We start from the raw sequence: 26,565 nt of genomic DNA, 5'->3' as shown, positions 1-26,565 counted from the left end.
CTTCCAGCCATCCTTAAGCCCGGTTCATGGTCCACTTAATGTGGACATGCTAGTTTCAATTAGCAAATCGCTAATTCGAACTAGTCTTTTAGTCTGGATCCGTTAGTTCAAATTAGCTTAGTTCGAATTAACTAATTCGAACTAAGTTAGTTTGAATTAACGTTGTAGTGTAGACATACCCAGAGATAGCTTAGGGGCTGGTATTTACATCCCAATTAACCAGAGTATCATGTAAGCTTTCTGCTGAAAGCCTGGGTCACCATGGCCTTCATACTCTTCATGAAATGTATAGATAATAGGAAAGGAGGGATGTGTGTGTGTGTGTGTGTGTGTGTGTGTGTGTGTGAAGCGCCTTGAAGGCAAAGGTAGGTCACCCAAGGGTCACATTCTTTCAGGCAGATTACAGCAGGCTGAAACTGGCAGACACTTGTATATTGAGGACTTAAGTGTTTTGCAATGGAAATCAATTTGCAGATGGGGGTGGCACCCAGGGGTTTAAAAAAACCCAAAACATTGCATGGCAGGCATGTTCATTGTAGCAGTAGATACAGATGAAGAAAGGACAATAGAAAAATATTTTGGACTACAGTTTATCAGTGCCGTTTTAGCTGATTTTATATTTCCAAACATGCCCTAGAAGGAGGTAAAACTGCCCAAATGATGCTTCAGAGACATATAATAATGCAAGGAGATGATATCTGTGGCTACACAAAATCTGATTAAAGCTATACGGGGACTTAAATATTATCATTAAGCTATTTTGCTGCAAAGCGGCTAACTACCCTAAGAGATCAATATGTGCAAAGGTCTGTTGCCATACACTTTATGCTGGTCAGCAGGTGTAAATAAAACAGAACTTAATGTACAGATAAAACAAAATACAGGTCTATGTAGCACTTTAAAGACTAACAAGATGGTTTATTAGATGATGAGCTTTCGTGGGCCAGACCCACTTCCTCAGATCAAATAATGGAAGAAAATAGTCACAACCATATATACCATTTTAAAAAAAGTGAACACGCATGAAAAGGACAAATCACATTACAGAACAGAAGGGGGATGTGGGGGGAGGGGGGGGAAGGAGGTGAATGCCAGTGAGTTAATGATATTAGAGGTGGGGAAGGGGAGATGTCTGTGAGTTAATAGAATTAGAGGTGATAATGGGGGAAGCTATCTTTGTAATGGGTAAGATAGCTGGGGTCTTTGTTAAGTCCCGTGCGGGAATGGAAATCCAGGTATATATGGTTGTGACTATTTTCTTCCATTATTTGATCTGAGGAAGTGGGTCTGGCCCACGAAAAGCTCATCATCTAATAAACCATCTTGTTAGTCTTTAAAGTGCTACATAGACCTGTATTTTGTTTCAGCTACCCCAGACTAACACGGCTACATTTCTACCACTAATGTACAGATAGGTAGAGCTCATCAGGAAATTTTCACTGAGATTTTTCATCAAAATGCCAATTTGTCAAACTGTGGGCAAAACATGGCGGTTTTTGAAGACTGGTGGCAAAACAAGTTTAAAAGTTGTCAGAATTAAGAATGCTGATTGGAAGTGACTTTACATTTTGAAACTTAAGCTAACAAAACCAAAGAAGAGAAACAGTCAAAAAAATCGCTGCATTGAATCAAACTTGATGTGGAGTTTTTTGTTTTGTTTGGGATTTTTTGTTTGTTTGTTCACTTATGAGCAACAAACTGTGCCAAAATCAAATATTTATAGGATAGGAAGAAAATATTTTCCACCCACTGCTAGAAACAGTGCCCTCTTTTGGCACACACGTTACAAGGCAATGTGGCCTTCTGCCTTTGAGTTTTGTTTCTTTCCCATTCCTGCACAAGCTATCTGGATAAATAAAAGCTCTGCATATCTTCCTACTTTGCCCATTGCCTTTTAGAACAGGATCCTTCTCTCTGCCTCTTGGGAAGACACCGCAGAATAGTATCATCAAATATGATCATATTTGCTGTTTTCATATAAGAAAATAGAAAACATTAGTATCTTTCCACAGCCTGAACAGATAATGAATACCCTCACAATTGTGACCATGTGTTCCAGATGAAATTAATGCAGTACTTTAGGAAATCTGCTGATATTTCTGCTTCATTTAGAATATCAGATGGTGGGAAAACATGACACCTCTCAAATGAGAATGAATGTCCCAAAACATTTACCTAAGTTTCATCACAATATGTGTATTGATAAAGTAGTAAGAACTTAGTTATTTATTTGAAACATAAAAGTGTGTTCTGGTCCTGTGAAATTATATGCTACTAAATGTGGTCAAAAAGTGAGTAGTAGGAATGTTTTCAATGTATAGGCCATCTTCGATCTTAGATCACTGCTTCAAGGTGAAATGATCTCGTGTAAAGTGCAATGTTCATATATAAATATAGGCCTCTATTTGACTGTTGATAGGTATCCATTAGTCACCAGCAACACAAATAATTCTTATAGACGACTGTCCTATCAGTACATTACTAGGACTCTAGCAAATTCATGGTTCATTTTGGTCAATTTCATGGTCCTATTATTTAAAAAAATGGTAAGTTTCATGTTTTCAGATATTTAAATCTGAAATGTCACAGTGTTCTAAGAGTCATGACCTAAAAAGGAGTTATGTGGGGGTTGCAAGGATATTGTATGGTAACTGGGTATTGCTACCCTTATTTCTGCACAGCTGCTGGCAGCAGCATTGCCTTCAGTGTTCAGCAGCTGGAAAACAGTGGTTGTTGGCCAGGAGCCTAGCTCTGAAGGCACAGCTACCATCAACAGCTGCACAGAAAGAAGATGGGCTAGGATGGTATTGCCATGCTTCTTTATGCAATGCTGCCTGCAAAGCTGGCCCATTACACAGCAGCTGCCATTCTCATGCCACCCAGCTCCGAGGACAGCAGTGGAGAAGTAAGGGGGACTTGGGTGTTTTATTACCACCCTTGCTTCTGAGCTGCTGCTGGTGAGATGCTGTTTTCAGAGCTGAGAACCTGGCCAACCCCTGCTTTCCAGTTGCCCAGCTCTGAAGGCATAAATGCAGAAGTAATGGTGGCAACAAGGTTATCATCCTAAAATAACCTTGTGATCTCCCTGTAATTCCCTTCTAGGTCAGGCCTTCCAATCTCAGCTAGACTACCCCATGGAATCTATATAGTATAGGGTAAAAGCATGTACAGGCCAGATTTTCAAGGGAGAACGCCAGATTCCATGGTCAGTAATGTATTTTGCATAACCATGAATTTGGTAGGACCCTATACATTGCATAGGTAGAATTCTCTGATTTTGTGATGGGTGCTATAATAGAATGTGCTATTATTAATTTGCATGCAAATCTTGTTCATACAAAGTCCTCTTCCAAACACACCCTACTAAAAAGAAACTGCCTCTGGAGTCAACTAGATAGTTTTATATTGGCACCAAACACATGAAAATCAAAACAAATAAAAACCACAAACACGAAAAGCAGTGGAGGGAGCTGCATCCTTACACTACTTTAGTGTAGTGATGTCATCAAGTGCAGTGAGGGAAAAACCTCACAAGACCTATGAGAGCCTACTTTTAAATTACTTTTGTTTTAAAATACATCTGTTTGTTATGTAGAGAATCAAAATAGTGAATGTGTTAAATATTTGAGGCTTTGGTTAGTTTTTGAATTTTAGTACAAATCATTTTAGTTCACTGTAAAAACAATACCTACCATGTCTATAGCACTTTCAGGATCTCAGGGTATGTCTACACTACAGCACTAATTCAAACTAACTTAATTCGAATTAGTTAATTCAAACTAAGCTAATTCGAACTAGTACATCTAGACCTAAAAACTAATTCGAGTGGACCCTGAACAAAAGTTAAGGCTGGCCGGAAGCAGTGCCAACAGGGCATCAGGTTAGGACTTAGAGTGTGGAGCTGCTGTCTCAGGCTAGCAGAGGACTGTGCTTAAAGGGACCCAACCCCCACCCCGAACAGACAGTTCTCAGGGTTCCCCGCTTGCTGGTCTACTTCGATGAGGGACAGCAAAGCAGTCCTGTCTTGGAGTGCCTTAGTGCCCACACTCGGCACATCACAGCACTTGGCCATCAGCCCAGCTGCACTTGCTGCAGGCTGACATCTGGGGGGGGGGGGTCAGTCAGGGGGCTGTCAGGATCCAGGAGACCATGCAGGACAGCTTCCACCCCGAGGAGCCCGCAGAACCACCTGTTCATTAAATCTTTCATTATTATTTTTCTCTTGAATTGTTGCTTAGCAATACAGCAATTTATTGTGCACAGAAAAGAAAAATCAGAAAATGAAATGTATTGTAAACAAGTGTGACATGAAAAAAGTAAAAACTCGGCTTACCCAACTAACTAGAGAAAAATTAGATTATTAAAACTGACTACATTTTATTCCTGAGGCTCTGATCCTGCAAAGATTTACCCACATCTATGGACCTGTGTTGTCCTATAATGTTCAATTCACAGATTCACCAGTAGCATAAAAGTGTACAACTAAATTTAATTTAATTGAAGTTCAACTTGATCACAGTATCAGTGAATTTAAGTTCACTGATATTGGTATTAGTCTAAAGTTGTCTATTTCAATATAGGAAACTTTTAAAACTGTATTTAGTCCCAATTATCCTGTTACAAAAATCTATGGAAAGCTGTTAATTTTTTCCATCCTTTACTACATATGCATTTGATTGGAAAATTTATTTTCATGGATTCTTTTCAATTTATTTTTTTAAAAAATCCCACCATTACAGTACAATTAACACATACACACAAAAATATAACATTTTAAAATAGATTTAATGTAATAGTCTCTTTAGATCATACTGAAGGGAAATCTTGGCACACACTCTCTGTATGGATTAACCTTTATACAGTGGCCTCAATAGTACTCAAAATTATTTTTACCTTTGTTTCCCAGTGTTAATGTTACCAGTGTTTCAGAAATCACTGGTCCACTAATGTAGGGAAAATTCTCCCCAGAAGGTTAGAGGGGGCACATCTACACATCAGGGCTAAACTCAAAATAAATTACGCAACTTGAGCTACGCTAATTGCATAGCTTAAGTCGAAATAGCTTATTTCAAGTTTTAGTGCTGTATACACAGCAGTTATTTCGAAATAGAGTACTCCTTCCCTAACTTCCCTTACTCCTCATACTATGAGAGTTACAGGAATCAGAGTAAGAAGTCCGTTATTTTGAATTTATTTTGGAATAACTGACATTATTCTGAAATAACACTGTTGTGTAGACATAGCCAAAGAGACTATCCAGAGAAACTCTGGGTGTAATGGGCCTGATCCAAAGCCCATTGTTTTTTGATTTTGCATTTAAAAAATGTCTCTCTTTTTAAAAGAAAATCACAACTACTTAGGTAAGCCTGCTAAGAAGCTGCAATTCATAGATAAAGATGGGTGGTTTTTTTTTTTTTTAAAGCAACATGAATAACTGGTAAAGTGTTTGGCTATGTTAACTTTGTAACTGGTCTTGCTGAGCCATTCTGCGGTCAGCCGTTATTTTAAATAAGAAAAATCACTTTATAACTGTTGAAATGTGAGCACAGATTCAGTATATCTATCTAAATGATTTAACAATAAAATAATTCTAACTAAGTAAAATTATTAATTTTTAATCACTATATATTTGTCTTTAGATTATAAAACTAAAATGAAACCGGTGCATTGGAAACTGGTTTATAGACTCTTCCCAAATAGGGCTGGCTGGTCAAATATACTCCATCCAATAACATGTTTAAGCATAAAAGCATTAAAATCAATGAGATTGTTCACATTTATAAAATAGACATATGCAAAAACAGCCTCCACAACATTTGTTCAAATTCTAAATTGTTGTTTGTTTTGAGGTATTTCCTCCCTTTTTTATTATTATGGGGTTAGGTTTTTGTTCACCTTTTGTGGAATAATTGTATTTTGACTGGATCACTATAGTGTTGTTCACTTCTGAGTATGGATACATATTATTTGCTATTTGTGCTTATATTTAAAATATTTTAGTCTTCTAATTCAGTGGTTTCCAAACTACAAGTCGTGACCCAGTAGAGGGTCGTGGAATGTCAGGCACCGGGTGTCATCGCTACAGGGTGATCAGTGAAGGTGCTAAGGCAGGCTCCCTGACTGTTGTGGCACTATAAACTGTGCTGCTCCCCAAAAGCAGCCAGCAGCAGGCCTGGCTCCTAAGTGAGGGCTGCAGGGGGTGGGAGGAAGAACACACAAGGCTCTGTGCACTGCTCCTGCCCTGAGCACCAGCTTCACATGCTAGCTCCACATTAGCCAGAACCTGCTGCTGCTGGAAGCCTGCACTGCTGCACCACTGACAGGGAACCACTCGAGGTAAGCCCCTCCTGCCACAGCTCTGACCTGCCATCAAAGCTGGAGCTCTCATCCTCAGCCCCATCCTCAAGGCCATGCTTTAGTCAAGTTATGTTGAATTGTGGGCATCAACAATTTTCTTCAACTTGGATTATGAGAAAAATATTTGAAAACCCACTTTTCTAAACAACTTCAACTATTGATTTAGGTTCTCTGACATGAAGAACAAATAGAGAATATGAAATAAATGACTGAGAATTGTTCCCTACACTTTCAGAAACCAGAACTGTTTGCAAATGATTCATGCAGATTAATAAATTGGGCAGATCTACTCACAAATCACCTCATTTTTCAGCCAAGTTGACTAATTACAAAAAACTTGTAATTAAAAATGGTAGAAGTAAGTGCTGATTTCAGAAATGAGAGGATAAGATAAAGAAAAAGTTGGGATGTATTTTTGGATGGTGGGAAATACATTATTTTTTGTTTTTAAGACAGTAGAATTGTATTGGTTGTCCTCTACCCAGTTTGAGCACTGAATTGAAAATGGCACCCTCACCATTTCCTTAAAGCCACAATTCACTTCTAGTAAAAGTATTTTTTAATGTTAACCTGTGGACCGTTTGAGATGTCAAAAATACCAGTAGGTACATTTTTCTTTTTGTAAAAAATACTCGGAGTGAGAAATTCACCTTTTGGTGGCCAATTAACATTGGTAGAAATTATTAAAGCTATATACAGTAATACAATTAGTCTATTAGGAAACAGACAATTTGTAAAATGGCCCCATTGCAAGCCCTGGATCCTCAGAGTCGAATGCGCCGATTCCACATAAAAAGACACCACATTCTTCGTGCCAGTAGTTTCAATACACTTTGGCAGCAGCAAACTCCTTTCTTCCTAATGTGCTACAGGGTGGTGGCACACACCACTTGATCAATAATAGAAAAGCCAAGCTCACTGTTGCTGTGTATAAACCCTTCAGTTTTGTTTTTATTTCTCTTTTTCTTGGTAATCTATGTTGTTTGTCATATGGCCTTTAATAGTGTGATTTCTATGTGAGCTGTCAATAATCTTTGCAATGGTAGTTCTTTTTAAGCAGGTTTTTTTTTTAAAAAAAATCAGAAACTATTTCACAAATTTCTTTCATTGCCAAAAATGTATCTTAAAATGTGTTAACCATTTGTCTTTACTATTTACTGTGGATGCTGTCTGTCTTTGGTTAGGAGCTAGGTGATTGGAGCCAAATGTTAAAGCAACAATTTATTATTTTGGTTTTGTTTTGTAGTCCATATTTAAAAAAATCAGGGGAAAAAATAAGACTTTCAGAGGGCACAACAGAATGGACAGCAAATGTGTCCCTTAAGTAGTGCCAGCAGTCAGGAAATAACATATATTAAATTCAAAGCAGCCATTCGTGTCTTCATTCTCTCCAAGAATGCTAGTACAAATCCAGCTGGCACTTCAGGTAGGTTCTCCAGCCACATCTGCCTGACGCATTTGGCAGAGCTGGTGGTGTCTGCTACTCTTAAAAAATGCCCCAAATGCTATGAAAAGTATAATTCATTTATTTTAGGATTTCAAGGAACAGATAATCCACCACGTGGCAACAATCCTCATAATCTTTTTCCTACTGTTGTAATTTTGTGTGGGAATTGTTGAAAAGGCGACGACCGTCATGCTTCATGTCATTTTGTTTTAAGTTAGACAGTTTCTTCATAATGTTTGCATTCTCTTCCTTACCTGGCAAGATGGCAAGTTATTAACCTGGTGAAATGCTGCTTTCTCTCCTTCCCCATAGAAAGCATGAGGCAAAGATGATACACTGACCAGAGAATAGTTTCTCATTTTGACCGCAGAGGTAGTAGGTATAACAACTAGTTATATCAGACCTCATTCTTTGTTTTTTCCTTCCAATTCTGGATCAGCTGAAAAACTCATCCTGACTTTAGTATTGTCTGTCATATAAATATTGACAAGGTCTGGATTTACAAGCTAGTTAAAGTGTTAGGACTAGAATGTTAGGGCCTGATAAAATGCATTGTAGAATACTCCAGGAGCTGATAGAGGAGGTATCTGAGCTTCTAGCTATCATCTTTGAAAAATCATGGAAGTCAGGAGAGATTCCAGAAGGCTGGAAAAGGGCAAATATAGTACCCATCTATTAAAGGGAATAAGAACAACCCAGGAAACTACAGACCATTCAGTTAAACTTCTGTGGCAGGGAAGATAATGGAGCAGGTAATTAAGGAATTAATCTGCAAACATCTAGAAGATATTAAGGTGGTAGGTAACAGCCATCATGGATTTGTAAAGAACAAATCATATCAAACCAGTCTGATAGCTTTCTTTGATAGGATATCAAGCCTTGTGGATAAGGGAGAAGTGGTCAACATAGTATGACTAGATGTTGGTAAGGCATTTGATGTGGTCTCGCATGACTTTCTTCTCAATCAGCTAGGGAAATATAACCTAGATGGGGTTACTATAAGGTGGGTGCATAACTGGTTGGATAACCATTCTCAGAGAGTACTTATTAATGATTCACAATCATTTTGGAAGGGCATAACAAGTTGGGTTCCACATATGTCTGTTTTGCAGTGGCACATCCAAACAAGTCAAATGGGATGTAGGGGCTGCACTAATGCCCCTTGTTGCAGGGGAAGGGCCCTGGAAATGTAATAGTTTGATGACAGGGTCTCCATTTTTGTCTTGTAATGTGCTGAATAACACATAATTAATGGCAACTTGCCCTCTCTTATGGTAAGATATATATTCAGGGAAAGTCTCTGGGCTGTAATTCTTAGTTACAAAAGAGAAAAACAATTAGCCAGCTCAGAACTGATTTCCAAACCCCCAAACAAGGAAAACAATAAACCCTGACGGACTATCTAAGCATTTCCCTACTTACACATTTCAAGAAGTCTGTTCTTGGAGAGAGAAAGCATCTCCCTCAATACCTGGGATAAACTGCTCTGATCTCAACTAAAGAATAGAGAGAGAAAAATGCCTCTTTTTCAGTTTGAAATTCTTACCTGCATTTTTATTGGCTGACTGCCAGACCCTTCCTTTCCCCCTCCCCCAGCCGACACCTTTGCTAGGTACCTGAGTTAACCCTTTAGTCACTGGGTGGTGGTCAGCACTACTTCTGATCATGACAACCTTTGATCACCAGACCTGCATTCTGCTTACTAATCCATCTAACTAGAACATCTTACTAAAGCCAGTTTGGAAAAAAAAAAAAAAGGAAATACTATTCATGTTTAACTCATTTTTATTTTCCAGTTCTGGAATTCAAACTTACATTGAAATTGTAACATTAGAAAAATATTGACCAGTTCTATAATTAGTTAAAAGGAAGAATTAATGAAAATAAATGTGATTTTTCTCCTTAAATAAAGTGTCACTCAACTCTAGTTCTAAAATCCAAAGCTTCCCCATAGATTGAAATGGTATTTATATAAAAAAAAATCAGCATGCTAAAAATGTTTTTCTTTTCATTCAAATGTAGAATTTTACCCCAGGATTATACTGGATTCAGAATAGATAATACTGTGTTCTGCTACAGTGAGAGACTTAGACTATATTAACTTATATCCTAGCCAATCTAGAAATTGGAGCTAAACACCACTGGAAATGGGCCATTTCTTCTTCAGAACTCTTCACCCAATACTGTACGTTCTTGAGATTTCAGAGTTCACAGTTGTTTTTATGTATAGAAAAGCTATTTTGGAACATTTTGTCCCTGGCAAAAAATCCTTCCTTCTGAACCCTGTACAGTTGGACTTAAGGTAATTAAGGCACACATGTTTATAGACTGAGAGATGAAGATGGAGACTCAATTAAAAAAGCCTCTAAGAAAGCCCAACATTTTGAGGAAAATGTGTCTCATATAGAACACACAATTCTGTGAGTGTGATATGTGGTTCCTGTAATTTTTACTATTTTTGTGCAGCTCAACACAACCCAGTGCAGGTGGATGAAGCAGGACCATATTGGATTTACTTGCCATCAGTTGTAGGCGCCTCTTCTGACAAGATTTGTTTGGCTGCTGATACACAATGATTCCCCTACATTAAACTACTCGTGCACAGGCTTCTCTCACAGGAAAAACCTTTTCCCTGTCTCTGTCCAGGAAAGGCCTATGATGATGGGGACAGGGGACTTGATCACCAAGAGTCCTTAGCCTCAGACTCACAGGCAGGTGATGACTGCAAAATGGTCAGCACGAGCCCCTGGACTGGGATGGGGGGCATTTTCAGCAACAGTGGTCATTATTGAGTGGGTCTTTTTAGGAACCCCTATGCTCAACCCATATGGGAATGCAGCTACAAAGGTGCCCGAAGTCATACCTGACTGGATAAGAACATAAGAACGGCCGTACTGGGTCAGACCAAAGGTCCTTCTAGCCCAGTATCCTGTCTACCGACAGTGGCCAACACCAGGTGCCCCAGAGAGGGTGGACCGAAGACAATGATCAAGCGATTTGTCTCCTGCCATCTCTCTCCAGCCTCTGACAAACAGAGGCCAAGGACACCATTTTATCCCCTGGCTAATAGCCTTTTATGGACCTAACCTCCATGAAATTATCTAGCTTCTCTTTAAACTCTATTATAGTCCTAGCCTTCACAGCCTCCTCTGGCAAGGAGTTCCACAGGTTGACTACACGCTGTGTGAAGAAGAACTTTCTTTTATTCGTTTTAAACCTGCTACCCATTAATTTCATTTGGTGACCTCTAGTTCTTCTATTTAGGGAACTAATAAATAACTTTTCTTTATCGGCCCTCTCCACACCACTCATGATTTTATAGACCTCTATCATATCCCCCCTCAGTCTCCTTTTTTCTAAACTGAAAAGTCCCAGTCGCTTTAACCTCTCCTCATATGGGACCCGTTCCAAACCCCTAATCATTTTAATTGCCCTTTTCTGAACCCTTTCCAAGGCCAAAATATCTTTTTTGAGGTGAGGAGACCACATCTGTACACAGTATTCAAGATGAGTGCATACCATAGTTTTATACAGGGGCAGTAAGATATTCTGTGTCTTATTTTCTATCCCTTTCCTAATAATTCCTAGCATCCTATCTGCCTTTTTGACCGCTGCTGCACACTGCGTGGAAGTTTTCAGAGAACTGTCCACGATAACTCCAAGATCCCTTTCCTGATTTGTCGTAGCCAAATTAGCCCCCATCATACTGTACGTATAGTTGGGGTTATTTTTCCCAATGTGCATTACTTTACACTTATCCACATTACATTTCATTTGCCATTTTGTTGCCCAATCACTGAGTTTGGTGAGATCATCTTGGAGTCCCTCACAGTGTGCTTCTGTCTTGACTATCCTAAACAGTTTGGTATCATCTGCAAACTTTACTACCTCACCGCTTACCCCTTTCTCCAGATCATTTATGAATAAGTTGAAAAGGATTGGTCCCAGGACTGACCCTTGGGGGACACCACTAGTTACCCCTCTCCAATCTGAAAATTTACCATTTATTCCTAACCTTTGTTTCCTGTCTTTTAACCAGTTCTCAATCCAAGAAAGGACCTTTCCTCTTATCCCATGGCCATGTAATTTACACAAGAGCCTCTAATAGATTAGTAAGACAGGATTTCCCTTTACAGAAAACATGTTGACTTTCATCGAACAAATTATGTTCTTCTACATGCTTCACAATTTTATTCTTTACTATTGTTTCGACTAATTTGCCCAGTACTGAAGTTAGACTTACCGGTCTGTAATTGCCAGGATCGCCTCTAGAGCCCTTTTAAAATATTGGTGTCACGTTGGCTACCTTCTAGTCATTAGGTACGGAAGCGGTTTTAAAGGATAGGTTACAAACTACAGATAATAGCTCAGCAATTTCCCATTTGAGTTCTTTTAGGACCCTTGGATGAATGCCATCTGGTCTCAGAGATTTGTTAACATTAAGTTTTTCTATTTGTTCCAAAACCTCCTCTAATGACACTTCAATCCGGGACAGTTCCTCAGATTCACCACCCACAAAGGACGGTGCAGATTCGGGAATCTCCCCAACGTCCTCAGCTGTGAAGACTGAAGCAAAGAAATCATTTAGTTTCTCTGCAATGGCTTTATCGTCCTTGATTGCTCCTTTTATAGCTTGATCATCTAGGGGACCCACAAGTTTTTTAGCAGGCTTCCTGCTTCTAATGTACTTAAAAAACATTTTGTTATTTCTTTTTGAGTTTTTGGCTAGCTGTTCCTCAAAATCTTTTTTTTTTTTTTTTGCTTTTCTTATTACATTTTTACACTTGATTTGACAGTGTTTATGTTCCTTTCTATTTATCTCACTAGGATTGGACTTCCACTTCTTAAAAGATACCTTTTTGTCCCTCACTGCTTCTTTTACACGGTGGTTAAGCCACGGTGACACTGTTTTAGGTCTCTTGCTATGTTTTTTAATTTGGGGTATACATTTAAGTTGGGCCTCTATTATGGTGTCTTTAAAAAGTTTCCATGCAGCTTTCAGGGATTTGGCTTCGTCATGCATCTGACGAAGTGGGTCTTTGCCCACGAAAGCTTATGCTCCTACACTTCAGTTAGTCTATAAGGTGCCACAGGACTCCTCGTGGCTCTAGTCAGTGTGCCTTTTAATTTCTGTTTAACTAACCTCCTCATTTTTGTGTAATTCCCCTTTTTGAAATTAAATGCCAGGGTGCTGGACTGCTGAGGTGTTCTTCCCACCACAGGAATGTTGAATGTTATTATATTATGGTCACTATTCCCAAGCGGTCCTGTAACGGTTATTTCCTGGACCTGATCCTGCACTCCACTTAGGACTAAATCGAGAATTGCCTCTTCCCTTGTGGGTTCCTGCACCAGCTGCTCCAAGAAGCAGTCATTTAAGCCATTGAGAAATTTTATCTCCGCTTCTCTTCCTGAGGTGACATGTATCCAGTCAATATGGGGGTAATTAAAATCTCCCATTATTATAGAGTTCTCTATTTTGGTAGCCTCTCTAATCTCCCTCAGCATTTCAATGTCAGTATCGCTGTCCTGGTCAGGTGGTCGGTAATATATCCCTACTGCTAATTTCTTATTATTGGAGCATGGAATTTCTATCCATAGCGATTCTATGGAACATGTTGATTCATTTAATATTTTTATTTCATTTGATTCTACAATAATCATGTCGTGAGAGATCTCTCCTAAAGCAGTCACAAAAAATATTTCTTGCAACTTGGAAAGGCCCAAATGCAGAACAGCATTTGTCACCTGAGAACTCTTGAGGTATAACATCGACATCATAGTTCTCAGTGAGACAAAATGTGCAGATTAAGGCCACTTGGGTGGTTATGCATTGTTCTGAAAGCATCCAGCAAAAACACAGCATTGACTTTGCAATCACAAACCTTCTAGCCACCCACTTGACTGTGCTCCCTGTTGGCCTCACCGAATGCCTTATGACCCTCCACATCCAATTGGCCAATAATTCACGGGCTACCATTACAGTGTATATGCACCAATAATTCACTTGCACCATTACAGTGTATATGTGACCCTGATGAAGAACAGAAATAATCCGTCTGTGGGTGTGTCTGGACTATATCCCTCTGTTGGCAGAGGGATGTAAATGAAGCACTTCAAAAGTGCAAATGAAGCCGGGATTTAAATATCATTTTTTGAGGTTTACAGGATCTTTCGAAAAAGCACCCCATTTTCGAAAGAACCACATCTAGACTGCGGTTTCAATTTTGAAATAGTGCTTTTTCAAAAGAGCGCCATTACATGATTATGCAAACAAAGCGTGGGGTATTTAAATACCAGCTTCATTTGCACTTTCAAAATGCTTCATTTACATCCCTCTGTTGACAGAGGGATGTAGTCTAGACACACCCTACATGACCTTGATACAATTCTGTTATCTATTTAAAAAAAAACACACACAGATAAGATAAGTCTCTTAGGGGCCTTTAACACAAGAGTTGTTTGGGATTCTAATATATGGAGTAACATAATTGGGAAGGAAGGAATGGGAAAGATTAATTCCATGATATCCTTCTACTTAGCACATGAGCAGAGCACAACCTTGTGATCAAAAACACGATCTTTGGACAAAGCAACAAATACAAATCTAATTGGCAACACCCTGTTCAAAACGACAACTCCTACTCTATACCAGTGTTGAGAAAACAGAATCTAACAGATGTCAGAATCACCCATTTCTTGAGAACAATTCACAGTTGCTGGACTTGACCACTGCCTGATGCAGTTATGTCTATCAGGATTGCACCAAAACATAGGAAGCAATCCAAATCATATAGTTGACAATACAACTTCTAAAAACTTCAATCCTCAGAGCACCAAGAGAACTTCCAAACACTTCTCAGTGGAAAACTGAGCATGTGCATATCTGGAAATAACACATGTTGAAGAAGACCAGGAAGCCCTAAATCAGATCCATCCTTTAGTTCTGTGAGGAATCCATCTGCCTTGCTACTTCCTGCCATCAGGACCAGTTTGAGGACAACAACTTTGAGACCATAGCCCTTTTGGACCAGAAGAGAAAAGCTTTCTGTAACTGGCAAAACCACCCATCATCCATTCAGAAACAGAGCTCTTTCCATCAGTTCAAGGAAAGACCAAGAAATAAAAAACAAATAGTGGGTGTGCAAAGCAAAAGAAATCCAAGCTGTGACACATGGCCAGAAAGGGTTAAGAAGCTTGCAGGATAAATGACCCAGAGACAACCTTTATAGACATACTGGTCGCTATTGTTTGTGGTTTTAACTGTAAACATAGTGGTATCACTATATTGATCTCTCTTTGAAGTATATAGCAAATTGCAAAGCAATTAAGCAAAGGTCTGCAAAGCAAATGAAGAATAATAGAGAACCAGGTCCTTAAAAGCAGATGGACCAGGGTGATCTTGGAGAAACCAATGTCAGCTATGACATAGACTTACTGAAATGTTGAACATATCAATACAATTCTGGAGCATTTTACCTCTCTCTCAGGCTATGGCTACACTGCACGCTTATTTCAAAATAACTCATGTTATTTCAAAATAACAGTGTGCATCTACACAGCAAGCCCATTATTTCAAAATTATTTCAAAGTAACAGACTTCTTACTCCAACTTCTGTAACTCTCATTACATGAGGAGCAGGGAAGTCAGAGGAAGAATGTTCTTCCTTCGACTTCCTACTATGTAGACAACGCCAAAAGCCGAATTAAGCTATTTCTACTTCAGCTACGCAATTGACGTACCTGAAGTTGCATAGCTTAATTCAACTTTTGCCCTGCTGTGTAGACATGCCCTGACTCAAAGAAGCACTACCACCTACTGGTGGTACCTGTCTAAGCAAATGAAGCGTATATGGTGCAATATTCCACTGATGCTTGCACTACATTTTGACAAACACAGATTTATTAGGACAAACTCATCTAAACTACCACAAAATATACAACTCTAGTTTAACCCAATTTGATTTGTAACTGCTTCTTTCAGTTATTGTTTCCAGCTCACAGCTCATTTTGCTGAGAGGGATAAACGTAGGTACCTCACACACATTGCCTTATTTTGGGCCCTTCTTGGAAACTACCATGCAATATCAAGGGAAACCATTTGACTCATCATGTCCACAGTCCTTATTCCATTATCAAGTGACCCTCTCTTCCAAAGATCATGGCCTGTTTAATGACTGCCTTCTATTTTAAATGTTGTTTGATGCATAGGATTTAACTGTTTGCTAATACATTCTTTCCATCCATCATAAATCTTGTATAATCATTGCCATTATATTAAGCCTAATATTAAAACCTCAGGGCCTTAATTCTTTTGAAGAGAAAAAAATGAGGACTCAATCATATTACATGCAAATAAATGTTTTATATTTGGCAATTAGGCTGTTACCAATCATCATAAAAAAAGTATCGGGAAAAAGCAGAAACATTTTAAAAATATATTTTAGAACTGTTAAAGTTTAACTGTCAGTTTACTTCTCTTTAAATTGAAGTAGCAATAAGATCTGGGAAAACAATTTCTGATAAATAATTTGTTATTTTTGTCCTTTTCGTGTATTTTCCTCAAAACATATAATTACGTTTAATATTTCATTATACATGTAAATAATTCAGGTAAATACTTCCTGGTTTGTTGCTCATTTGAAAGCAGTTTGTTGCTTTTTTTATGTTCAAAATTTGAATTAGAAAATCTGAAGGTTGCTATTTAAGTCATATAATAAGTTGCAGTCTGTTAATGGGATCAGTCTAATTCTTATAATTAGGCTTCTTATGAGAGTGTGGGCAGTTTATTTATTTTTAGTGATATTCTTTGACAGCTACTTGCCATTGATGTCCATAAACATTCTAGCTAGTTACATTTCTTCCTCTAATAAATTAAGAAAGCGAATACAGCTGAAGCACAAATGCTGTCAAAGTAAATTGATTATAAAGTGAAATTAGTACAGCCTATGTTACAGAACTTTTTCTCACTTCTACTAGTAATCTCTGCCTCATGATGTAGTGGGAGGCACTTTGAAACTGTTATTGAAGTGCAATTTGTTACTGAAATCCAATTTAAAGAGTGTACTTTTTAGGAGTGATGAAGTACTAGAAAATATGCTTTAGGGATAATACTGAACTGGCAGCAGGAATAGATTAGATTTGACCTACAAGATGGAAAAGCTTTTAACTTTCATGATTAAATCTGTTTTTAGCAAAAATGTTTTAAATTTACAAAGAATATAAACAAAGGAAATGATCTTAAGGGCCATATACTATAAAATGTTTCTGGTTTCAATACAGTAGGATGGCTGCAAAAACCATGGAGAATATAATTTCCTCACTGATGACACCCCAAAAATAGACATGTTTTCTTTTTTTATTTGAATCAGCCTCTAACTTTTGAATTTAACAGGAATAAGAGAGTAGAAATGGAACTCTATAAAGACCTTGAAACCTGATCATAAAGACTAAAAAGGGGAAGGGGGAATAAATCGGAGAAACATAAGATGATTTAGTATGTCCTCACCATTAGAGCCGGAGAATGCTGGAATGGTAACACTAAGGTTCAAACCAGGACATGTGGTGTTAGTTACATAAAAATAGCTCTCTAAAGTATCAAAGAAGCAAACTAGTAGGTGTTGCTGTTTGAGTTTTTCAAAATCTGATTTTTGATTCTGGTCACCATGTGAGGCAGATGGAAAAATATAATAAAAAATTAAGATTTGTGCTTGTGTAATTCCCTTTGAACAGACACAAACACACTCTCTTCTGAAAGGGTGCTCCACATTCTATTTCACTCTTATTCTATTATGCAGACCCAATTCCAAATTCACACATACAACGCAAAAAATAAAAAAGGAGTCCTATAAAAAATGGAAACTAGGACAAATAACAAAGGATGAATATAGGCAAGCAACACGGGAATGCAGGGGCAAGATTAGAAAGGCAAAGGCACAAAATGAGATTAAACTAGCTACAGGCATAAAGGGAAACAAGAAGACCTTTTATAAATACATTAGAAGCGAGAGGAAGACCAAGGACAGGGTAGGCCCACTGCTCAGTGAGGAGGAAGAAGCAGTAACAGGAAACTTGGAAATGGCGGAGATGCTCAATGACTTCTTTGTTTTGGTCTTCACCGAGAAGTCTGGAGGTGTGCCTAACGTAGTGAATACAAGCAGAGAGAGGGTAAATTTAGAAGATAGGATACACAAAGAACAAGTTAAAAATCACTTAGGAAAGTTAGATGTCAGCAAGTCACCAGGTTCTGATGAAATGCATCCCAGGATACTCAAGGAGCTGATAGAGGAGGTATCTGAGCCTTTAGCTATGATCTTTGAAAAATCATGGCAGACGGGGGAGATTCCAGAAGACTGGAAAAGGGCAAATATTGTGCCCATCTATAAAAAGGGGAATAAGAACAACCCAGGAAACTACAGACCGGTCAGTTTAACGTCTGTCCCAGGGAAGATAATGGAGCAGGTAATTAAGGAAATCATATGCAAACACTTGGAAGGTAATAAAGTGATAGGGAATAGCCAGCATGGGTTTGTGAAGAACAAGTCATGCCAAACTAATCTGATAGCTTTCTTTGATAGGATAACGAGCCTTGTGGATAAGGGAGAAGCGGTGGATGTCATATACCTAGACTTTAGTAAGGCATTTGATACGGTCTCGCATGATATTCTTATTGATAAACTAGGCAAATATAACTTAGATAGGGCCACGATAAGGTGGGTGCATAATTGGCTGGATAACCATAGTCAGAGAGTTGTTGTTAACGGTGCTAAATCCTGCTGGAAAGGGATAACAAGTAGAGTTCCGCAAGGGTCTGTTTTGGGACCCGTACTGTTCAATATCTTCATCAATGATGTAGATATTGGGATAGAGAGTATGCTTATTAAGTTTGCAGATATTACCAAACTGGGTGGGTTTGCAACTTCTTTGGAGGATAGGGACATAATTCAAAATGACCTTAGCAAGTTAGAGAAATGGTCTGAGGTAAACAGGATGAAGTTTAATAAAGAGAAATGCAAAGTACTCCACTTAGGAAGGAACAATCAGTTCCATACATACAAGATGGGAAGCGACTGTCTAGGAAGGAGCATGGCGGAAAGGGATCTAGGGGTCATAGTAGACCACAAGTTGAATATGAGTCAACAGTGTGACGCTGCTGCAAAAAAAGCAAATATGATTCTAGGCTGTATCAACAGGTGTGTTGTAAGCAAAACTCGTGAAGTCATTCTGCCGCTCTACTCTGCACCAGTTAGGACTCAGCTGGAGTACTGTGTCCAGTTCTGGGCGCCACATTTCAAGAAAGATGTGGAGAAATTGGAAAAGGTACAGAGAAGAGCGACAAGAATGATTAAAGGTCTAGAGAACGTGACCTATGAAGCCAGGCTTCATGAACTGGGCTTGTTTAGTTTGGAAAAAAGAAGATTAAGGGGGGACATGATAGCGGTTTTCAAATATCTAAAAGGGTGTCACAAGCAGGAAGGAGAAAATTTGTTCCTCTTGGTTTCTGAGGACAGGTCAAGGAGTAATGGGCTTAAAGTGCAGCAAGGGAAGTTCAGATTGGACATTAGAAAAAATTCCTAACTGTCAGGATGGTCAAATATTGGAATAAATTGCCAAGGGAGGTGGTGGAATCTCCCTCTCTGGAGATATTTAAGAACAGGTTAGATAGACATCTGTCAGGGATGGTGTAGACGGAGCTTCGTCCTGCCTTGAGGGCGGGGGGCTGGACTCGATGACCTCTCGAGGTCCCTTCCAGTCCTATTATTCTATGATTCTATGATTCTACCCAAATCTATCCTATGGGGGGGGGGGGGGGGAAAGAAATATCAGTGTCACTCCAGAATGCCTTCATTCAGGCTTACTGTAGTCAGCAGGTGAATCAATAACATCAGTATCAAATAAAATTGACAGCTCTAATGATAGCAGCATGGACTCCAGCATAGTTGATATTCATCCTTTGCTAGGAGGAGATAGATGACACATGCAAACAATACATATCAAAGTTAATTTGAATGTGAAGTTAGAGAAGTGGTACTTACAGAAAAAAGCTCTGTAATATATAACACTGGCAATTAAACTAACTTACACCCTCATATAAACATCCCTGAACTCAAAGTAGCCATGATAAAGGAGGAAATCTATGGTATATCAATGTTTGGCTGTTTTCAGTAAAAGCTACATTTCCATTGGTGTTTTTTTTATGAAAATTCACTCAACAATATATTTGAAAGTAAGCAGAGAAAGCCACAAAAACTCTTTTTTCACTGCATAATTCAATCTCTTAGGCTATGAATGAGACTGTTTGCCATTTTAATGATGCTTGCACTGACTTTGCAACCCAGTAAAGTGGCCTGTTTAAGTTAGAATTCAAACACAGTAGTTTGTTGATGGTTTGTTAATGAACAAAACTGAATCTGAACTAAGATTAAAATATAGAGCGCCCGAAGGAGAAAACTTCAAAGAATCCTGTGTAAACAAAACTGCAACTCCATTTCATAGGAAACAGCTGTTTTAATTAAAATTAGGCAAAAGACGATCACCCAATTTTTTACATTACAGTTCTTTTCAGTAGTCTCTGGATCTTGGCTCTTGACATGGTTTTGCTCAAAGTATCTCTAAAGTGGTCATTTTAATCTCTGACAGTCCCCCTTCCTCCCCCTGCCCTCTCCAGGAGTTTTTCTATGATCGTGAGCCAAAAAGGACTGGAAAGAGCTTAAACTTGTTATCAAGCTTATCATATAGCATATAAAGCTGCAGGTCAGATTGTAAAATGGTTAAAATAGTAGTGGGGACCAGGGGTGGGGGAGAAAGAGAGCTTCAATCAGGCTAACTCTTTTTTGTTTTATTTAATTGGCTGTTTTCTCTGTTTATAAGCTACAATTTAATCCATTCTTGTACTGGAGACTTCTGCTCAGGTAGCGAGGGAATTTGTTTATATAAAAATTTCTTGTGAGTTTAATCACCCGTCTTTATTAAGCTTGATTTTTAAACAGTGAGAGGGCCTGATATTATAAGATGCAAAGTCCTTTCAGTTCAGTAAAGTTAGAGGATAACTGTCTGGGATTTGAGCAGCAAATGGCAAAAGACCTCAAGAGTCTCCATGCTATAATTCTAGTACGAGGCCACTTTGGAGTTGAAGTTATTAGGCCACTGGACCATTGAGAAGAGACTATTGCAAGGCATGCTATGTAAAGTGTGCATGTGCTTGTGTTTAGTGATAGTGAAGTTTGCTTGAGTTGCTGCTGTCATCAGCATATTGTAAAAGAGAAGGTAGTGGATATGCCAAAGACTGCTGGTTAGCGCAAGGGATAGCAGTTTAAAGAATGTGAAGATACAGCATATGTCACTGTGACCTTCTGAAACACACATCCCATTATCTGAACACTGTTAGCTGCAACTGGTACAAGGGCAGGAATGATAGTGTGGCTGGCAGTGAACAAAGGCATTAATGTAGCATGATACCTTTTAGATTTTCCCTCATTTTAAGTATGAGATTGACAGTACCATGGGGGGTAGGATTTGGTGTCAAAGGCATATCTCATTTAACGTAATACTTGAATTATACTGCCAATTAAAATAGTCTCTTGTTAAAACAAACCACTGATTCTCAGAAGCCTCATCGTGGTTTATATAAGAACTGATATGTTGGGTCAATATTGCTCTTTCAAAGGCAAAGCCAAAAAAAAAAGTGTGTGGAATTGAGCTATGGTGTGGTAGTTATGTATTCTGCTAACAAAGTTTGTTTCCTTAACATAAAATCATTCATTATTTAATTTAAAATAAGAAATTGTGAGCTGAAAATAAAATGGGAGACTTAGTATGTGATGTCTTACTGTTGGCATGCTTGAACATTCAAGAGTCTTCAGTTAAGGGCCAGCTTCAATAAAACTCTATCCGACTTCTACACCTTGGAATCTCAAACAAGTCCAAACTAGTGTGGCTTGCACTGGCTTCTGCAGCACAGAGGTTGGATGGAATTGTGGTGAATCTGGCTCTGAACCATCACTTTTAGAAATGTAGACTTTTGATGTCCAGAAACCTCATCGGATCCAAATAATGACAGATAGATTGTGTGATTAAAGATGAGAACATGGAAAACTACAGAAAACCTCTTAACTTTTCTAGTATTACTCTCTGTTTTTCTAGTAGTAGTATGGTAGAATCCACTATGTTTTAAGTGCTGTCTATATAGAAAAAGGCACATTCCATGGTCCAAAGATCTCAGAATCTATGGACCTGCTCCTGCAAACACTTAAGCAAGTAAGTATCCTTACACAATGGTACATCTTTAAATTTACTTGCTTGTGTTTGCCGGAGTGAAGCTGAATACAGTAGAGTAAATTCTTAGGTTTATGTTTAGATAAATTGTAGAACTTTTGTACAGGCAAACTTCCTATTGAAGTTAACATTTATAAAGTGCTATATGTGAAATGATATATAAGTTTTATTTGTCTACAAAAACACAAAAATAATTCTGAAGTTTGTTTATTGTGTGATTACTATATTTAGTTTTTTTTTAAATGATACCTTTTCGTTTGGCAAAATAAACTTCCTCTATTCAGATTCCTTGGTATTATCTGTGTGAATTTCTAATTTAGCTACTCTGGGTCAGCTGAACTTTTCTGCACTAATTTTAATGGAGTGTTTGCCACTGATGCCAACAAAAGTAGGATGAGTCTCAGTTTGTCACATTTTTCTTGATAATTTAGCTTTACTTGCAGTCAGCAAAGATGCTCCAGTACTCAGTGAAGATTATGCAACCTTGTTATTGTTGTTATTTGAGGACTATCTGGACTAAGTGGGCGTGGGCTTAAATAGAAGATAGTTAGTCATTAGAATTGGAAATATGCTGTGTTTCATTCCAATGTTAGTAAATCATGATTGTCTTCTCTGTCCAAATTTCAGAGAGAGATCTTAGAGGATAATTGGGCCTAAATGTTGCTAAAACTACTTGGAATATTTTTGTTAAATTGTAGATCAGAACACTACATGGCATTCAAACATTTGATTCTACTAGCTAAAGAAAATGTAAATGTGATTTAGGTGACATAGTGGCCTCATATTGCTATGGAGGAAACTTGAGTTAGGGACTAAATTTTAAGACTAGCAAAGACGCTGAGGCTGTGTCTACATTGGCCCCTATTCCGTAATAGGGATGCAAATGTAGCACTTTGGAATAGGCAAATCCGTGGGGGATTTAAATATCCCCCGCAGCATTTGCATTAATATGGCTGCTGCTTTTTTCCGGCTTGTAGATAAGCCGGAGAAAAGCGCCAGTCTGGACGCAATCCTCCGGAAAATAAGCTCTTTTCCGGAGGATCTCTTATTCCTACTTTCAAGTAGGAATGCAATTCCATAATAGGAATTGCATCCCTATTACGGAATAGGGGCCAATGTAGACACAGCCTGAGTGTCACGTGAGAGCTCCTGTAGACTAGATGTACTGCTGCTAGCTAATTTATGGAGCAGCACTAACAGGATGCTGCTCACACTGGTCTCTGAGACACAGTGTTCTGACAAGGCAGCTGAAAATATATATAGAGAGAGGATTTTTTTTTAATTCCTTGCCTAGAATAAACAGTCAGATAAAGTGGCATTACTCCATCAAAACTCCCACTTATTTTAATGTGAATGTTGCCTATATAAGGTGTGCAAGAGCAGCCAAAACATCACTTGCGGTGCAGTTATTCTGCTGAACAAAGTCATAACATGTTGCTCATTCTTCTGCTGTACTCTGCACTACATGTTGCCCATAACGTGTTTTCTAAGAACGCTGACTTGGAAAAATATAGTCACAAAGTGTAAGACTTAGTGTTCAGTTTTCTTTATTCAGATTTTAAAGTAATTTTTAAAATAATCTTTGGCCCTGATCTTGATCTTTCCATGTTCCTTTGTCTGTAAGCTTGCCTTCTTTCACCTATAGAACATTGTCAGAATTTGCCCTTATATTGACCTTTTTTCTACTGAAATCCTTAGTCATGTATTAATCACTTCTTATCTTGACTATTGTGGTTCCCTCTTTTATAGTCTTCATAAATCTTTATTATCTAAACTTCAGGGGGTCCAGAAATATTGTGTCCAGACTTTCTCTGTCTAGTAAATATGACCATATCAGATTCATCTTCAGAATTGTTCCTGGCTTTCTACTATATCAGCCTTCAAATCCACCTCAAAATGGTCCACTGGCTTTCAAAATGTTTCATGGACTTATTTCACAGTACTGTTTTGAATTTATATCTACCTACTAACTTGGCTCCAACTGTCTTGGCTTCTTCTCTGTCTGTCCATAATTTGTGTTCATTATTTATCACACCATCCATCTGAGACTTTATTTATCCTCCCTCCTAGCGATGGAGTCACTTTAAATCTCACTTTTCTTTTTCTACAAAGCTTGGCTGACTGTGTGCAAAGCTTTTTATGGTACTGTAGCTATCCTATTATATACCTTTAGTTTGTTAATTAAATGTCAAAATGGCACAGAATAATGCAAACAAAACATTTAACATTTCAATCGTTTTTCTTGACATTCTTGGAAGATGGACTTAAACTAAAATTTGCTTGTGTGGTTTGATTATTAGAATTTTGTTTAAATGTATGTCTCTCTAGAACCTGGTAATTCTAGTATTATGTTTGCTATTTATTATTTACAACTTTAAATAAACTTTCAAGAAAATACTTATAATAGGCAGCAACAGAGGCAATTTGAAAGTTTCTATAGCTACAAACTGAATTGTTTGTTTATTGCACATATTTTGTTCCTCAAACATACAAGTAGTAGACCTTGAACAGGTAAACAATTTATGATTTTTAGAAATAATATTTGAAATATTTAACACTGAGTTTATAAAATGAATCTATTATTAATCCCTGAATGTATTGTTTTAAATATCTTGTAGACAATGCTTTATAGAAAGTGTATGTGGTGGCAGTGGTGGGGGGAGAGAAAATATTTACCTATTGGAGTATTTTTCTTGGGAAGAGTTTTTTTCTTTAGCAAGTCATTACAAGCTTTTTCATTCCCCTCCCTGTTGAGTGAATTGCCATCTCTGTTCATAATGTGCATGATCAAATGAGAGAAATAATAAGGCAACAAAAATGAACTAATAGACTGTTCTTTAGACACTCTGAAAGCTGCTGTAAAAGAAATGTGAACTGTACAACAATAACCTGTGTGGTGTTGGCTCTTAAGCCTAATAGTGACATTGAATCAGAATTTCAAATAATTTAGAGCACACAGTTACTAGCTTAATTAGGACAATTACTGCAATTTCCTTCTCTCCCTCATTCCTTCTGATCTGTGAATTAAATTCATTCATGGATCACAGAGGAACCAGAGTAGGAATTCTTCAGGACATATGCCATTAGATACCTCACACACATTGATCTCTTGTTAAATAGTAGTAATGTTGTCAAGGGTGAGAGATCCCCATCCAAAATAAGTGTTTTTTTTCCTGGTAAAATCTGCTCTGATTTTTATAATTAATTTATTTATAAGGTATGAGTTGTTTTCTCTTTTGTTGAATTACTAGCTGAAGAAGAAAATAATTGCAGTTTTGAGGCTACTTTCTGTACCCTATAGTTCCATTGTTTGTGAATATTTTTATAACAGATTCTAAGAATAAGGCTAACTGAAGGATATATTTAAACTTGGAGTATAAACTCTGATATAATTTAACTTAAATGTCTGCATTGCAAAGTCTAATCAAACATATTAAGGATGCTACAGTCCAGATAACTCTGCTTATGAAATACCCAGGCTTTTCTGTGAGGTGCAAAATATTACGTTTTATAAGAAAGTAGTCAGTAGAAAAGTAATGGAGAGGAGCAGAAACAAAAAACAGGGACAAGGTCATGTCTGGAATATTTCAGAGACTTAGCTAATGACAGATGCGCATTAGAGGTATGAAGAAAAAGATCCACCGAGGGATTTTTTTTTTTTATAATTAGAATAAAAGTCCTGAGTATCTGGAGGGCACCCCTCAAATACATTAGGGTTGACAGTTTTAATAACAAAGTCAGTACTTTTATTCTTTATCTCCTTTTTGAATATGGCACGGTCACCCTGACTCATGGTGGTCACATCTGTCTTTGGCACATCTCACGCTGAACACAATTTGGCTTTATAACATTTCCTTTGCAGCTCAATCCCTCTTGATCAGAACTCAGAAAGCTGGACACAGAGTTCAATGGTAGGATTAGAAATATACTAGAAATAAATGTTTGTAATCTTTCCTGGAGATTGCATTATGTGTGTATATATCATAAAATCCTAATGTAGAAGGCCTGTTGAAGACTGCATAACTTATATCTTTATGTGAGACATAGGTGTAATTTGCTTTCCTACGGTGCTATCTGGAACTGGGCCACCTACCTGAGCGTCTCCTTGCACTGCGATGCTGTTGTAAGAGGCCATCCTTAGAAGGGTGCAGGGTCTGGGACAACCCTTCCTCTGTTTCAGTCCTTGCCCTGCCCCTACTCCAACCCCAAAACCCACCTCTGTTCTGCCCCTGTCCTGCCTTTTCCTGTCCCTGCTCCATCCCATCTCTTCCTCAATGCCCCCTCTCTCGAGCAATACAACGTGGGGGATTACCAGGGAGCCTGGTAATGGCAGCAGTGGTTGACCACTTAACACTCACCATAGCGTTGGGAAATGCAGTGACCCATTCCCAGCTCACTGCATTCCCTGAGCCTGGCTTCCAGCCATGTTGCTCCAGGAGCAGAGCAGGTTTGGGCCAGAATCATAGAACACTAGAACTGGAAGGGAC

At 38.2% G+C, this 26,565-nt stretch overlaps 1 long non-coding RNA gene across 1 annotated transcript in view; it reads right to left on the bottom strand.

Moving 5' to 3' along the window:
- LOC142829864 (uncharacterized) overlaps positions 1-26,565 on the bottom strand; it is a 41,812-nt gene that overhangs the window by 5,793 nt on the left and 9,454 nt on the right. The gene's annotated exons all lie outside the window — the stretch shown is intronic.

This window comes from Pelodiscus sinensis, chromosome 6, assembly GCF_049634645.1.
Source record: "Pelodiscus sinensis isolate JC-2024 chromosome 6, ASM4963464v1, whole genome shotgun sequence".
NCBI lineage: Eukaryota > Metazoa > Chordata > Testudines > Trionychidae > Pelodiscus > Pelodiscus sinensis.
The sequence above is the reverse complement of the archived record's forward strand: the minus strand, read 5'-3'. Positions and strand labels throughout refer to the sequence as shown.